The 16,642-nt window shown below is 45.6% G+C and overlaps 1 protein-coding gene across 12 annotated transcripts in view; it reads right to left on the bottom strand.

Moving 5' to 3' along the window:
• The window catches only part of PPFIBP2 (PPFIA binding protein 2), a 1,806,653-nt gene that overhangs the window by 489,091 nt on the left and 1,300,920 nt on the right, over positions 1-16,642 (bottom strand). The gene's annotated exons all lie outside the window — the stretch shown is intronic.

Genomic DNA, 16,642 nt, shown 5'->3' with positions numbered 1-16,642 from the left:
CTATTCTTACATTTTGGCTTATTTGAATGAATATGTTTTGAGTTTTCTTGTTGGATTCATGAAATGTTAATCATTTAGTCTTTGTAGATATTGCTATGATGGATAAATGTTGACTGGTTGTTTTCATTAGCCTTACACCAAGATTGAAATATTCCAGGATAAAAATCAAGCTCATAATTTACCAATATATTCTGTAAACATGTTTTAAATGCAGTGTTTTCTTTAAGATTATTTTGCCATCAAACTATTATTTTCTTCACCTTAAAAACAGGATAAAAAATGCGCATTTGAGGAATGACTAGATCAGACTGCCTTCAAACTTGCAGTACCTGAACAAGATTGATTCCTCCAAAAGCGAGTTCAGAGAACATGTTAAATCAGACAAAAATATTGCATGTTTACCTTACACAGGAAAGGTGTGAAATATATTTCATGTTTTACACAGCAACAAGTCGTTTGACAAGAGGCAAAGCAATACCAAATTGTATACATTTCGTGAAGACTAAGAGTCTTTGCAATCTTGCAGAAGGCCCAGTGATTTGTGGTGGCTCTGATGTTCACCAAAATGTTGGTCTGAATTTGTGGGATGATGTATAGGGTAGGGATGTAACGGTATAACGGTATACCGTTAAAGATACCGTGAACCACTTAATTGAACAATAATAACCGTCACATTGTTTATCCCGTTATACCGTTCATACCGTAAAGTGTGCTTTTCAATCTGATTTGGAAAGGCTGCAGTAAGCAAGTGCTGCGCAGTCTTGGTCTTGCACTGTTGGATGTGCCGTCTGCCAAGTAGTTTCAGTTGGAGCAGTTTTTAATGCCATTCCATAAACCACACGTGCCTGACACAAAATCAATATGTTAGCAATAGGAAGAATAGATACAGTGCCAAGAAGGAAAAGGGTTTACTTTGGGTTGGCGGCTTTGGGGTTTATATATTTATAATGGATAATGTTCTCTAAACATATGGCAATGGGGGATTTCCCAGGTTCTATCATTGAATTTACATATAATAAGTCATACTGCGAAATTCACTCATCTATGTGGGTATTCCCTGCTGCCATACCAAAGGGTAACATGTCCGTGATTACTGAACACATTTTGGCCCGCAAGTAAACTAAAGGCTGTAACGTAAAGAGAGTGCGTCTGTGTGTGTGTGTGTCTGTGTGTGTATATGCGCACAAGCGTATACTACCATCAGCCTCCATTGATCGGTGGCATGCAGGTTATCAAGATGGCAACATGTTCATCTTCACCAGTAGCCAGTGGGGGAGCATAAAGCCTAAATGACCACTTAAGAAAAGCTATTCAGTTTGCTTTGCCAGTTGCAGCAGGGCTCCCCCCCTCCTCCTCTCCACACGTATGTTTGTGTTTGGTGGAAGCAAGGCATTTCAGTGGAAAGTATGTTGAAAAGCCCAATTCTGGCCCTGGGTGCCTGGTTTTGTTTGTGATGCTAAATCTGTCAATTTATGACCTTTTAGAAATTATTTGTTAAGATTATTTAACTCCACCTGCTATACCGCGATAACCATGATATACCGTCATTTGGCAAGAAGGTTATCGTACCGTCATAAAACTAATACCGTGACACCCCTAGTATAGGGGTGCCATTTTTTGTACTTTGACTTAGCATACATTGAGTACAGATGTAGCTCACATCAAACTATAAGAAATTATATGGCATTTTGCTGCTTTCCCTCCATAAAACATCAGGAACCCTCTTCCTTTCTCTGTTGTTTTGAAACTTCCCTGACCTTTGGAGATAAGTGAAGCTTTGGGGCTCCACTTACCTTGCTAAGCTCATTTATTTGGGGGCGCTGATCAGCTCCTATGTCTATCAGTGCAGGAGAACTATGTTCTCCATTGTAAAGTTCTGTATTGTTCCTGCAAATATCTTTAGTGAAGTGCTATAGGGACACTGTGTCCCTGTAACTTTTCATTTAGCTACTTTGTGGTTACTTGCATTATGGGTCCAGGATAATGTAGTGGCATTGGATACCTTTACAGTGTTTACTTCTTTTGTAGTTGTGTACACTTTTACATTTTAGAGCTTAATGCCATACAGAGTGCCATCTACTCTAAATTGGCTGTGCCACAAGATTTTGCCTGTCCTTTGCCCATCGTTTCCTGTCCTTCTTTCTGCCCTGGAGAAGCTGGATGGTAAGCCCTTTCCTGGGGAAAGATCCATCTTTCACAGGTAAAGTTCCATTCTGTGTGTGTGTTTGTGGCCGGATGTTGGGGTCTGGGTCTGTCTGGACACACTCCATTGTCCTGACCAGTTGTTTATTTTCTGGGCAGATGCAGTGGCCAGAGGCTATCCAGGACCAGTTTCTTTGTTCTCACCACAAGGATTGGATTTTTCCATTTTGTTAAACTGGCCATCAGAATAGGGTGGCCTCTTAGAAGCTGTCCACAGTTCTGATTATGAAAATCTATCTTAACAAAAAGCAAATGAGAAAGTAATAGTTTGTATGTTCAGTGAAAGTCTAAACAATGGGATATCTTTTCCAAGGTGAAAAGGACAACTGTATTCTAGACTCTAGATAACAGTTCAGAATTAAGGAACATGCACACAAGGGAGAAGAAAACATACATTGAGCAGTCTGAGGTCAATTTTTAAAAAGGACATCACATTTCTTATGAGGGACTTTGAATTGCTAGGCCTGATGCAGCAGATGACACATTACAACATTAACTATCGGAATCATAGAATATTAATTTTATCATGTAGATATGTGCAGTATTTGCTGCAACAGTCATGAGCATTCTGGGTAGGGATGTTACTTATTGGCTGCTGGTAAGTAGGGGCAAGTGGTACTCTAGCCCACTAATTGTTAGGCAGATAAATAAGGGCACATCAATTCAAGTTGCATGGCCATGGCATGCAAAACCAGATGACTCGACGGACAAGTGTCCATCCTAAGGACACATTTGGTGTGCTCCATTGACAAATGCAGAATTGCAGCTATGGCTGAGGGGCAGAGGAAGTGGCTGTCCATGAAAAACAGAAATGCCACAAACCTGTTCAGGGAAACCGAGTCCCTACATAATTTGCTCTGGGAGTCCATCACCATGGGCAGCAGTACTACTGGCTCCCTAGCATTAACCAACACTGTTACCATAATCACCTAGGCATATGGCCCATTCCCATCCTGAGAAGGCAAAAGGAAGAACCAAATCAGTGATGCCCACTGTCACTACAACTAAGGCTGCCTGCAGTGCTGAGTGGGTGACTTGAGAGCAAGGTGGCAGCAATGGAGATTTTTGGGTGTCAAATCACAGGGTTGCATGCCTGTATATGCGTGTTCTCTATGTGCAAATGGTAGGGGTACCTTAATGTATATTGTGTATTATACTTGGAGTGTAAGGGCATATGATGGCACCATCAAATAAGCAGTAGATGTTCCTCTCTACACTGCGAGTATTGTCATCACAGAATCACTGAATGCAAACAATTGAAAAATGAAGGACGACCAGCAGCTGAAGCTTTAATTTCACCAGATGGAAGGAGAAGGGTCAAGTAAGGCAACCTGTGTTGGAAATCTACAAGAGGATTCAGTTTTCATTAAAGATTGTATTAATTTGAAGCTGTGAAGAGTGAATCTCCATGTAATACAGAAGAGAAAATGTTTTTTTTTTAACAAAACCCCTACCAATGTCCATCAGTCAGGATTTTGGGGTTAAGCAAGAGAAAATTTCCACAGACCGTAGGAGGCAGGCCTTTTAAAACTGTTCTCTTAAGCGACATTGGTACATCAAGCCAGGGAGTTGATGTTTGAAAGCAAGATGGCACAGCCTTGTTGCCTGTTTGACTGTAGTGGAAATGTAAGGAGCTATTGAGTGAATGACTGCATATTAAAATGGATGGTAAAGGGAAAGCCCAGCCAGCACGATGGCTGCCTAGAATCACATCTTCCCATCTGCCAGGCCAATATTCATCTAGCTCTGCATTAATCTGAGCAGGTTTTGCCAGACAAGCTAATGAAATGGCTAGGGGCAGTCATGACAGCACCCTGACTGAAAAGGAAAAGAAGATTTTCATCTTAAACAGCACGTTTTGGGATGAAAAATTAAACGACCAGCAAAGCAGCAAATTGGCAGTCACGATGCAATGCAGATCTTTAACAGGATAGAAAAAATGCCCAATCCAATAATGTGAATTTATTTCTTGCTTAAGTTTTCTACTACCTCGAACGAGCAAACTTCACTTCAAATTTTCTGTCCAAAGTACAGAGTGTTACCTGCTTAGATTAAAACATCCTGTCTCACAGGATGAAACTCTGAGGCACTGTCCTCAGATCCATCTTTACTGATGGGTAACACTGTCTCCATGCCCCCTTTTAAATCCGACCCCACCCTGTTCACCCAGTAGAAACATTTGTTGTGTATAGGCGCATTATACATATCAAATCAATCAAGCACAGTGTCTCCCACTAGGGTCCTCCCTCGCTCCACTCCTCCTCAACATACATGTTCAATCCCTTGGACATATCCTTAGCAACCACAACATCCATTTCCACCAATACACAGATGACATGCAAATATACTTTCCAAATCTCACCACCCTCACAACTCCACATCCTCAAAGGTTGTCTCTCTTCCATCACCACCTGGATGGCCACCCACTTCTTCATGCTCAACCCCTCCTCATCTTCCTGCCACACCCCCGGACACAAACCTAAACTTGCCCCCTGGATCAAAGAACTTGCTATGGGCAACCCACACATACCCCTCTCCACATCTGTCAAATCCCATGGGCTTCACCATCGACCCCCGCATTTCCCTCACACACCACATAGCTGCTGTCACCAAAACATGCAATCTTCAACTACACCGCCAATCTTCCCTCCCGACTACTTACAAACCCTAGTCCAAGCTGGTCTACAGGAATGATATCCTCACTGTACTGCCCAGCAGCACTCTTCCCCACCCCTTGAAAGCCATACAGAACGCAGGGCTCATCCTCCACCTAGGCACCTACAAAACATCACCTCAGCTCTTGCCCAGCTCCACTGGCTCCCAAACACCCTAAAGAATTGTCTTCAGGAGTGAGTGCATTGTTTTCAAAACCATCCACCACAAAACACCATCTTACCTTGACACCAGGCTCAAAACCATCACCCACATAAACCCCAGACAAGAAAGCCAGCATCTCCAACAGATTCCACTCTGCAAACAAACATGCACACAAATGCAAGTATTTACCCACTGGGTACCCAGGGCATAGAACACCCTATCCCTTCACATCCCTACTTCACCATACATCACCACTTTCAACAACATACCTATTGCCCCCACACTTAACCCCACCACTCTATATCCCCTCCTACCACTTGTCTATCCTAATCTTTCCATCTCATCCTTTGAACCTTGCAGTGCACAACCCTCTGAGTAGGACCAGAACTGAATGAAAAATTCAAATAAAATCATAAAAACATAAACAACGATGCTCCTCACAATTTGCTTCTAGCTGAAATATAAATACATGTTGCTGCCACCTCACTCCTCTAAGAAATCTGGACTGCCTTGACTTTGCCACCTCCAGAACTATGGGTCAGTTCCCTCCTTATGGACTCACTTCTACTGCCTTTGACTATCACCGTTCTTTCTGCTTGTTACTCCCATGTTGTCATCCTGCTGCGCAGTGCTTCCTAAAACCCTTTGCTAACATCCGTTTCCAAGATTGAAAAAGTCAAATCTTCCTGTTTTTTTTTGTGCTAAAAAGTCAAATCTTGCTGCCCATTGCAAAATTCTCGGTATTTTGCTTGTATACTGTTTCTTCTCTGTAACTTGCCAGCCCAGTGACCTCTCCACTCTTTTGTCCCACACCTACCTGCCTTAGCCCCCCCAGTATCTCCATCCTCTCCTCACTTCCACCCCAATGGCACTTTCGGTTTCTCCCATCTTCTCCAACTGCTTCTCCATCGACTATCCTTCCCTTCTCACTAACTCTGGTAGGAAGAAGTTCAAAAAGGATATCTTGGCCTCTAACCATGGTCTTCCTATCGCCGACACCTACTCCAATGCTTCCGCCAGACAGACCCTTACTGACATCCTCCTTGTCGTTCCTTCACCAGATCTATGGACTCCTCATATGGTCTCTGTGCTCTGCCCTATCTCCTCCTCTCCCATTAATGGTGGCACTCGCTGGGAAGTTCTCATGGCTTCCTTCGACTCCTCTAAATTCATCATTAATGTCTACCTAAATGGCACTGTCATGGTCAAAGGCCCTCAGGCCAATCTCCTCCTCTTTGATAGGCACTTCCCTCGCCTCATCAATTTCCTCTCACCTCCTGCTGTCCCCTCCTCTCCCCCCCCCCCTGGCTACCTTGCCCCCTCTCTCCTCCTCCTCTGCCCCTCCTAGGGTTCTTTCTCCTCAGGAGGGCATACCTCTGATCTGTACCCCTCCTCGGAAGGTCTTTAAGGCTGGCAACCTTCTTCATATTGCAACTCTGAACTCTCGCTTTGCCGTAAAACACTCCTCTGACATCTGCCACCTCCATGAAGAACTAGACCTTGATGTCCTTGGTCTTACTGAGACATGGTTCATGGCCAGCTCTGCCACGAGCTTTGACACTCTCCTCCTTGATGGCTACAAGATCCTCTCAGCACCCAGATCCTCCCTGTCTGGTGTGGGGGGTGGGGGTGGGGGGGGGCTGCCCTGATCTTTCCTGAGTGTATTCCTGCCTCTATCATTCCCACTCAGACCTACTCCTCTTTTGAATGCCTTGTCTGAGTGGGCAGACCTCTCCTCCTCCCTCCTGACCTCTACCACTCAACTCCTCCTCCTCGGTGACCTAAATATACATTTAGACTCTCCTTGCTCCGCCTCTGTACTCTTCCGTGACCTCTGTGACTCCCTCTCCCTGTCCATCCTCCCCTCTGGCCCGACTCACTCTGCAGAGCACACACTCCATGTCTTGATCTCCTCTGACCTCCCCCTCTCCATCCCTCTGACCACTCCTCTCTCCTGGAGCGATCACTCCCTCCTCTCATCTCATCTCTCCCTCTCTTCCCCTCAAGCCAAGCCTACCCCAACACTGCCACCTACCTTCTCGGACATCCGGCCCATGAAGCATGTGTCAGTTGAGGCTTTTGCTGCCACTTTCTCCCACCCCCTTCACCTTTGGCTGTCTCACATCCTGACAGAGCCCTGTCTCTGCTCTACTCATCAATTTCTGATACGCTTGATGCTCTTTCCCCTGTCATCAGGATCCGTTTGAAGTCCAAAGCAAAGTGCAATTCATGGTATGACTCTGACCTAGCTACACTTAAACGTAAGTGTAGGGCAGCTGAGAGGAAATGGAGGACTTCCTGTTCATCCTCTGACAAACTGGCCCGTCGCCTGCTACAAAGGCAGTACCGACTCTGTCCTTACCAAGAAGAGTCCACATTCAATCTCGTGTCTCGGTGGCATCTAACAACTCGACCGAACTCTTTAAAATCTGCAAGGACCTGGCCAACCCTGCTTCAGTCTCTACCCCTCCTGTTGCCTCCCAGGCTCCTTGCAATGCCCTTGCCTCTCACTTCATTTCAAAAACCCAGGACATCCTGTCCACCCTCTCCACCCCCACCCCTCCTCTTCTCTCTCCATCTGTGCTTGCTGACCCTCCTTTAGCCACCCTCCCACCATCCTTCTCAGCCTTTCCTCTTTTCACCCCTGACGAGGTTGCTAGACAAGTCCGATCTATGAAAGCCTCTTCAAAACAGGTTCATCCCTGTTCCTCAAAAACCATCAAGGACCACATTGACACCCTCGCTCTGGCTCTTGCTGATTTTTCCAACCACTCCTTTGCCTCTGTATCCTTCCCCTCCCCTCCCCTCTGAAGCACTCCTTTGTGCATCCTCTTCTCAAGAAGCCCACAGCTGATCCTTCTTGTACAGCTAACTATCACCCAATTTCCATTACTCCCTTTCTTGGCAAACTCCTGGAAAAGTTGGCCATCTCTCAGCTTAACCTTCATTCCAATTCTGTTTGCTGTCTCCATGACCACCAGTCTGGCTTCAGAGCTGCCAGAAGCACGGAAACTGCTCTGCTGAACATCCGTGAAGATCTGCTCTCCAACCTTGGCTCTAACATTCCCTGTGTCCTCATCCTCCTCGATCTGTCTTCTGCCTTTGACACGGTCAACCATACCATCCTGCTCAAGCATCTCTGGGAAAACCTGGGTATCACTGATCAGGCACTGGCCTGGCTGACCTCTTTTCTCTCAGATCGACCCTCCCAGGTCCAACTTGGGTCCTTCCTTTCATCTCTCTTCCTCTCTACCTGTGGTGTTCCCCAGGGGTCTAACCTCTCGCCCTGGCTTTTCAACCAATACCTGGCAACTCCCGCCCACTGCTTTGCCATTTTCTGCTCAAATTTCCAGTGCTACGCTGATGACACTCAGCTCATTTTCAGGTTGCCCTCTGCCACCTCCTCTCCCTCTCTCATCTCTGATTTCCTAACTGCCATTCAAGATTGGTGTGCTGCCAATGATCTTTGTCTGAATGCCAGCAAGACGGAGATCCTCCTCATCGGGACACCTTCACCATCCTTTCCCCTCACTCTCTGGCCGGCCTCACTTGGCCCTCCTCCTACCCCCATCTGCAAGGCTAAGAACCTCGGGGTCATCTTTGACTCCACCCTTTCCTTCTCCGCCCACATCTCTGAGGTCTCTAAAAAGTCAAATTTCTGACTGCACCTCCTCAGAGGTACTCTGCCTTTCCTCTCCTTCCCCCAGAAGCTCATGGTATCCCAAGCTCTGGTTCTCTCTAGCTTGGACTATTGTAACAGCCTCTTTCTAAATCTACCTGCCTCTACTCTCCACCCTCTGCAACTAATCCAGAACAGGACTGCGAGACTTGTCCATGGCCTCAAGGGGATCGTATCTCTCCAGCTCTGAAATCTCTCCACTGGCTCCCAGTGCATACAAGGATTAAATTCAAAACCCTCTGCATTGTCCACAAGGCTACCTTCAGCTATCCTGCCGCAAATACCTCCCCTCTCGAGCTCTTCACTCCTCTACCTCCAACTCCCTCAGGGTTTTTCTAAGAAACGAGCTGGGGGTAGATCTCTGTCTTCGGCTGGGGCCTCCCTCTGGAACGGCCTCCCTGCCACTCTAAAACCTGAGGAGAACAATCTCCGGTTCCAGAAGCACCTCAAGACCTTCCTCTTTTCTTCTGCCTTCCCTCCCCCTCTCCCCTGCTGATCTGTCCTCTCTTGGCACTGTGCACCTGGCCACCCTCTGTCCTTCAGGCCCAGATACCTACTCATCATGCCACCCACCCGCACTGCCTCCGGGCCTCCCCTTGCACAGGGCTCTGTATCTGTACCCATACAGCCCCCCCTTTTTCTTCCTGCACTTATCAGACCTACCCTGTCTGCTGCCTTAAACCTAGCACTTGAAAATTGCTGGCTGCATTACCACTGTTTGTTGCCTTTATTATTTATTTATTGTTATTTATCTGTTTCTCCTCTGCTTCGCACTTTCCACTTCTCCCCCCTTCCATGCACTTTTCCCCTCCCCCCCTCCCATGCACTTGCGCGTTCTCAATGTCACTGGGCCTAGTAAGATCGCTGTTTTGTTCTCCCCTGTTCCCCTCCCTTGCCTTGTCGCGCTCTGAAACACTTGTATACGAGTGCGATAGAAATAAAATATCAATCAATCAATGTTACCTGTTCTGTGCCATCAAAAGAGAAGGATCTCTCTGGGTATCAGTGGAGCTCTGACCACAATAATGGAGGTGTGGATGGGTGGATTCTAGGATCTCCTCCATAAACCACATCAGGGGTTGCAGCATGGAACAGGCGGTTTCCCTTGACCACTAGAGTACCCTTTTCTCCCTCGAAGGTGAACTTGTCACACCGTTAATTAAGTGCAATAACATGATATCGAATTGTTATCACTGGGGAATACAGTTCTGTTGCTTGTTAATTTTGATTCCAGTGTTGCTGAAACAGCCTTAAGATATATAGGTGTTTATCCAACTTAATTCCAAATATTAACTGCTTAGTATTGTCTCAAACTGTCTGCTCTTCGAGGTTATATTTTACATATCATTTGTTGTCAGAGCCTGTAATGAGTAGTTGTGCTGTGTTGTCTTGTATGTTCTCTAGTGTCTAACCTAAAACCCATTTATACATGATCTTAAATGTTGGACTATGTATCACTATTCTTAAATACCTATTTAAATAATATGTATACATTACCTTAAAAAACTAAATTATTGTCGTATTTATTGTACATGTATTGATTAGTGTTGTTTATATGCAATGTGAATAACTCATACTAAACTGAGTAAGATGTATGGTACACAAAGTACAATAAAAAGAAGCCAGATAACATTTTAAATATTTATTAACATAACAAATAAGCTGAAGAATTGTTCAATTCCGACATTAAATGCTGCTGACCTTAATCATTGAATAGTTAGTTATGTTGGAATCAGTCTACTCTACAATATCCACGATTACTTATTTGCTTTGAAAGAACACACGTCTTTGCTCCTAGTAGTAGATGTTATTTTTGAATGGTTATTTTTTTCAATGTAGATCCATATGCACCATATGCTCAAAATTATCCTGCGGCATGGGTAGGATTCAGTATACTGAGAAAATGTCAGCTCGGAGGAAGGTTGCTAGGCTTGTCAGGAGAAGCATATGGTTTGTGGAGCACTGAAGGTTGCTATTGACATATTGCAACAGCAACAAAGTCTGAAACTGCAACTGGAATGTCGCGACTATAGTGTGCATTTATATGGCGACAGCATCAGAAAGTCTGAGACTGCAACTCACATATAACCACTATATAGTGCATTTAAAGCATAATATGGCATTACTGAATTATTCAAAGCTGCATGTCACATATACGGCTGCATGTGAGACTGAGACTGTACCTCACTTATAAGGCAGTGGATGACATTACTGAGGTATTTAAGGGTCCACTTGGTAAATGATGGCAGGTCCTACCCATGTGAGGAGGAGTATTGCATATTGTGACTATACTATACATGTGAGCCATTAAAAGGATCAGATGGTATTTATTACAAATTGGCGACCACACTTGGCTTATAACTATAGCAAATGGATGTGTTCATCTATATTTACATATTATGACTTATTGGAATGTGGGGCTATACTAGGCATAAGGTGGCAGTATCTGCATAATTGAGGTTATACTTGGAATATTATGGCAGCCCCTGGACATGCGGGATTGTATGCAGCATGCAATGACTATACCTGGCGGGTGAAGCTATCACTAGAATAACATGACCCTAACTGGCCATGTATTACTGTACTGGTTCCTACCAAGCCTATGTTGGTTCTGCGTGTGTACCCCTAACCTATCATGACACCACCCATGCATCAAGTCAGCATCCTTGTAAACATATGATCGGTAATAGTCTTCTGTCTTATTTAGCATTTAATATAGTATCTAAATGTTATTTCAGTGACAATTTAAACCCTGTTAAACTCTCGGATGCCACTTTCTGTAATGTTATCACAGTTTAAGGTCATGTGCTATCACATTCTGTGACACCATCTGGCGTGTGATGTCATTTCCATTACCCTTGGACTGTTCGTGACTTGCCATTGCTGCATTCTGTACCGTTTTAGAAAATCTATTTTGGCCATATTCACCACATGTCCATAGATCACAGTTCCATTTATAAGCACCCATCCTTTTACTGGTTGTTCATTAGTGATCTAAACTTTCTTTACACTTGGATTGTTAATTATCATCTGCCTACTTGCTACCTGTTTGTGCTTGCATGTTACATAATCTTACGTATTCAAGTCTTTCATGATATTTATTTGTTTAATAAATAATGTATTTGGTCTTCGTACCACAATAGGAAGTGAGCAAGCTGCTTTGGAACCAAAAGGTTAAAAAGAGGGTGTGGAGGATAAAATGACTGACTGCATGGCAAGGATTATGACTTGAAAAGGGGTAGGGCTAAAGGCCCTCATGAACAATTCCAGAGAAAGTTCTGGCCAAAAGGGAATGCGCTGGGAGGACTTGAACTAAACAGAGACTGCTTCTAGGCAGGAAAGGGAGGGCTATCCAAATCCAACAGAGTCAGATGGCAGAGAGAGGTGTTTGGATGAGGTGGGAGAAGGGGAAGCAAAATACCAAAGAGCTGTGTGTGGCAGGCAGAGAATACTTGAAGGAGATGCTGGTGTGTTTGCAGAGAAAGAAGGTAAGGTGTTGGGAGTAAGAACGAGGTGGGAGAGGGGTTGGAAGTAATTCTGGAGGTAGAGTAGGAGATTGGTTGAGAATACGTTTGAGAGGAGAGGGAAGTGAGAAGCAAGAGGGTGAATGGGAGCAAAGTGTGGGGAGGAGTTAGATGTTGGAGGATGCAGATAAGATCAAGAGTGTGTTGTAGAGTGGGGACAGGAGAATGGAGAGAGGGAGACAAGACCAGGAGATGGACTATAGAGGGGAGAAAAATCAGGAGCTGGAAAGTAGAGACAGGCGTAAAGAGAGAGAAAGAAGTGTTGTCAAGAGACAGAGTTGGGAGGGGAGGGGAGAGGAGAGCGAGAAAGAGCAAACCAAGAGGTGGAGTGTGGAGAGAGAGAAAGAGACAGGTGTAGGGAGACGAGGGAGTGGAAAAGGGTGAGACAGTCATCCGGAGTATTAGGGCACTTGGACAATAAGACTACCCCACTAGGTAACCTAGGAAGTGCTTGAGGGAGTCAAAGAGATATTTCCACAGCCTTTAGGCCATCCATAGGACAGTGAGAGAAATGTGTAGGGGGACCCCTGGCTATAGTTAATTGGTACTGCAAAAAAACCTGTTGGAATAGGGAGACTGGGCCTGGGAGGTGGGAGCCCCCTCAAAGATTAAGGAAAAGGTGTACAGGTACCCAAGCTAAAAGGTGAGCTCCAATCGCCTGTTTTTGTAACACCATTTTTGTAAAAAAAAAAAACTGAATATCAATTGGATTTGTCATGTAACTCATTGAAATCTTTGTCACACCTCCTAAATCAGAAACCTGTTTGGCAGGACTGGAGGAGAAAGGTTTCTTCTGTGAGTTCCTGAACCTGTGCCAACACGGTTCTCTCCAGGAGTTTTACTACCAACGGCAGTTTGGTAACAGTGCAATTTTTTTTAAGAATGGTGCAGGACTGCATGTGTCTTTTTTGAGGATAGCCACCTTTAGTGCCATATGAAGGGTGTATTTTGTTAGTCAAGCATTTCAGAGGGGGTATTGGAGGGGTGCAACATCTGGAAATGTACTTTCAGTAAGTTAGCGGGGCAGGAATGTTTTTGTGCTGCATTTGATTTGATGTTTCTGATGTCTGCTTCTGAACACGCAGTTCCAAAATATGTGCAAAAAATGCAAACTGAAATCATGTGCATTACCATAAGCACATGGAAATCAAATTCTGTGTTCCTCCATTATTCAATATGGCTTAAACATAAATGGATCAGTATAACTTCTATACATCTCTCAATTGGATACCTACCTTTCCTGGGACATTTGAGTTCCATGTAGTTCCAGATATAATCATTCCTAAACTTTAAGCTACTCAACAGCACCCTCTCCAGAGAAGCCTATGCATGTCCAGGGAACTCACACCAAGGACAAAATTCATGTTCTTTATATTAGAGTCTCCTGTGCAATCAACAACTGGTAGCATGGTGGTGCAGTTATGCATTGCAGTCAAATGAATGATGATGCAAGTTGTGAGGAGTCAGAAATGTGAGGCGGACTATGTTGTTAAGTTTTCTCAACAAATGACATTTTATTATTTTAAAGGTTGGAAGAACCCCACACTATCCCTAGGCTGACTAGGATTTTCCTGCCTAAAATAAACTAAAAGAAACACTCTAACAAAGGGTTATCTGTCCCTCACACTTCTAAATATAACAAATAAACAAGGAAATATATGTCGGTTTAACACAATAATGATTGAATTCAAAATGTGACCACAGTCTGTCCATAACAATGGTGAATTCCCCTTCCTCAGGTTTAAATGTGATTCTGCTTTCACAGTTCAAGAACAGAAGGAAATCCTAATTCGCAACAGCAGTTTGAATACTGTTTGATGCAACTACAACTTGTCAACAGAAAGTTACAGCACAAAAGATAGAAGTCTCTTCTTCTTTAAACAGGTTCTCAGTTCCTCAATAGCAATAATGATTGTCTCAGTCAGGATGACTCTCCAATTTAACTCAAGAAACACAACTTCTCTGTGATAGACTTGCACGGCTCTTCCTCCGGCACCTCTAATAACAAATTGTCTCTGTCAAGATGACCTTGTAGCACTCCTTCAAATTTCACTTGGCCTCCCTCCATGCCTGGCCTATTATCTCCAAAGGTTAACCATCCGGGTATACTCCGCAGCTAACCAGCTTTTCACTACAAGTGCTTTTGTGGTAAATGTCAACTGACAAGAGGTTACAACAACTTCACAGCATTCAACAGATTGCAGCTTCAAAACATTCCACAACTTGGGAAACCAAGATTCACATTGATGCTCTTTAATACTGTTCTGTAAATGATGCTCCTCTCCTTCTGCATATCTGTCCCGAGAAGGGCAGCCTTTTTGCCACTCTTGGTTCCTCACTGCACAATCAAACCAAGACTGATAGCAATCTTTCCTGCCTCTCCCCTGGTTTTGGCAATGTGTGTGTATCCCAGCTTGTACCAGATGTACACAATATGGGCAACATGCTTCAGAGTTTATATACTTTGCATTAGCCCCCTTCTGCTGTTGGCAATATTGGCTAGATTGTTTTTGCCTTGGTTTAAGTTTCTCTTGGCTTGGGCAATGCTTATTGACTTTAACTCTTAAAGTCGTAGAGGGCACTAGAGGGCCAACCAAGATGGCTGCATGTTAGTGAGCTCCCGCACAGCCCAGAATTAATCCTGTTTCATCCTGCCCATTTCTGTATTCTGCCGCCCTGACCTTATACCATCCCTGCTGTTAATACACTGCCCTATAGTCCTGTGAAATCTGGGGTGAAATCGGCGATCCAGCGACCCCACACGCTGCCGCTCAAGCCTGGCGCCCGAGACAATCGAGAGGGCCCAGCGGGCAGCTGGTTAACAGGAGGCAGCCTCGAGGCCGCGCGGGGACCAGACGGAGGAAAGCAGCCTGCCCCATCCTGCTCCGGGGAGACGGGGCCGAGACGAGCGTCGGTGGGCCGCAGCCATGGGCCGGTGCAAGAGACCCCCCCACACAGTAACAGACCCACAGCACAGCCACTACAAAAGTGGCTGTCGCGGACGCCTGGAGGCGGCAGCACATGCCCGAAGGCCACGAGAGCGGCGGGCTGGATCCTGGTTGCCGTGAGAGGGAGGGGCAATTGACCGGGTGCAAGAGCGCAACTTCTCCCGGCTCCCCCCCTTTCACCACCCGACCCAGCGCACAGTGCCTCACCTTTGCGGCGCAGAGCAGGAGTGTCTAGGCCCGGAGGCCGGTCCCGGGGGCCTCGGACGGCGGCCCCCCGAGCAGCAGCTGAACAACAAATGCTCCAGAAAGACCGGTGGAGACCCGTGGCGAGTGTCCCGCAGCCTCCTTCTTATCTCAGGTACGATGCGCGTTGGGGGAGCAAGTGCTAAGATCTCATACGTACCTGCTGAGGTCCCCTCACATACGCTTAGACTGCCTCCAAAAACTGGCCGTGTGTCCCTGCAGGCCAGCCACACCACCACTCAAACATACCACACCCGGAAGAAGGTACAGCATTTCAGGTCTCCATCCCTCAACAGGGCGGGGTAGAGGAGCGTCCACAGCCTTCAGGGCCCATCCTTATGTTTCAAAGAAGTGGACTTTGCGTAATACCGCCTCACAAGCAGCGCTCTTCCCTCCCCTACCTTCCATTGGGTTCTAGAGCCCTTTCAGGAAATGGAAAACAGCAAACTGAACAAAAAGTCAAGCGCCATAACCTTCATCTTGGCTTCAGTGCATCACACTGTTCCGACCAACTATCACTGCACTGCGCACACTATGCCTCCTCTCTGGGTGACTGCTGGCGCCTCGATAACCGCCTATAGGCACCAAATTCAACACAGAGACACCCCCAACAGCACTAGTCCAAAGGGGAAAACAGACATATTGCAGAGGAAGCTAACCTTCGAGACCGGAGCAGGCCCCAAAACTCCCAGGCTGCAGGAGGAACTGGAGTCCCCGTCAGACAGCACACACCAAATGGACGAGGGAACCTGCTCTACTGACATTAAGGGACTCCTGTTGGACCTGAAAGCAGGCATAGGAAGTCTAAACAACAAGATGGATGGACTCTCCTCCAAAGTCGATTGCCTACAACATCGTATGGACACCCATACTGAACGCCTAAACGAGGTAGAACAACATGTCCAATTTGGATGACAGCGCAGTGACCCTAGTGGCCAAAGTGACTCAACTTGAGACCCAAATGAAAGCAGCCAACGTCAGGTGTGAACATTTGGAGGGGCGCTCCAGAAGAAATAACATTAGAATTGTCGGAGTGAGGGAACACCAGCCACAATTGAAAATGGAAGACTTTGTTGAAGCGCTATGCACCACCCTTTTCAGCCGTGAAGCCCTCTCTCACCTGGTTGTCGTGGAAAGAGCACACAGAATTCCATCTTCTAAACCCATTCCGGGTGCTCCCCTCAGGCCAATAATTGCAAAATTGCTTAATTATAAAGAACCTGACACCA

This window comes from Ambystoma mexicanum, chromosome 11 (genome assembly GCF_040938575.1).
Source record: "Ambystoma mexicanum isolate Mex_15411 chromosome 11, UKY_AmexF1_1, whole genome shotgun sequence".
NCBI lineage: Eukaryota > Metazoa > Chordata > Amphibia > Caudata > Ambystomatidae > Ambystoma > Ambystoma mexicanum.
The sequence above is the reverse complement of the archived record's forward strand: the minus strand, read 5'-3'. Positions and strand labels throughout refer to the sequence as shown.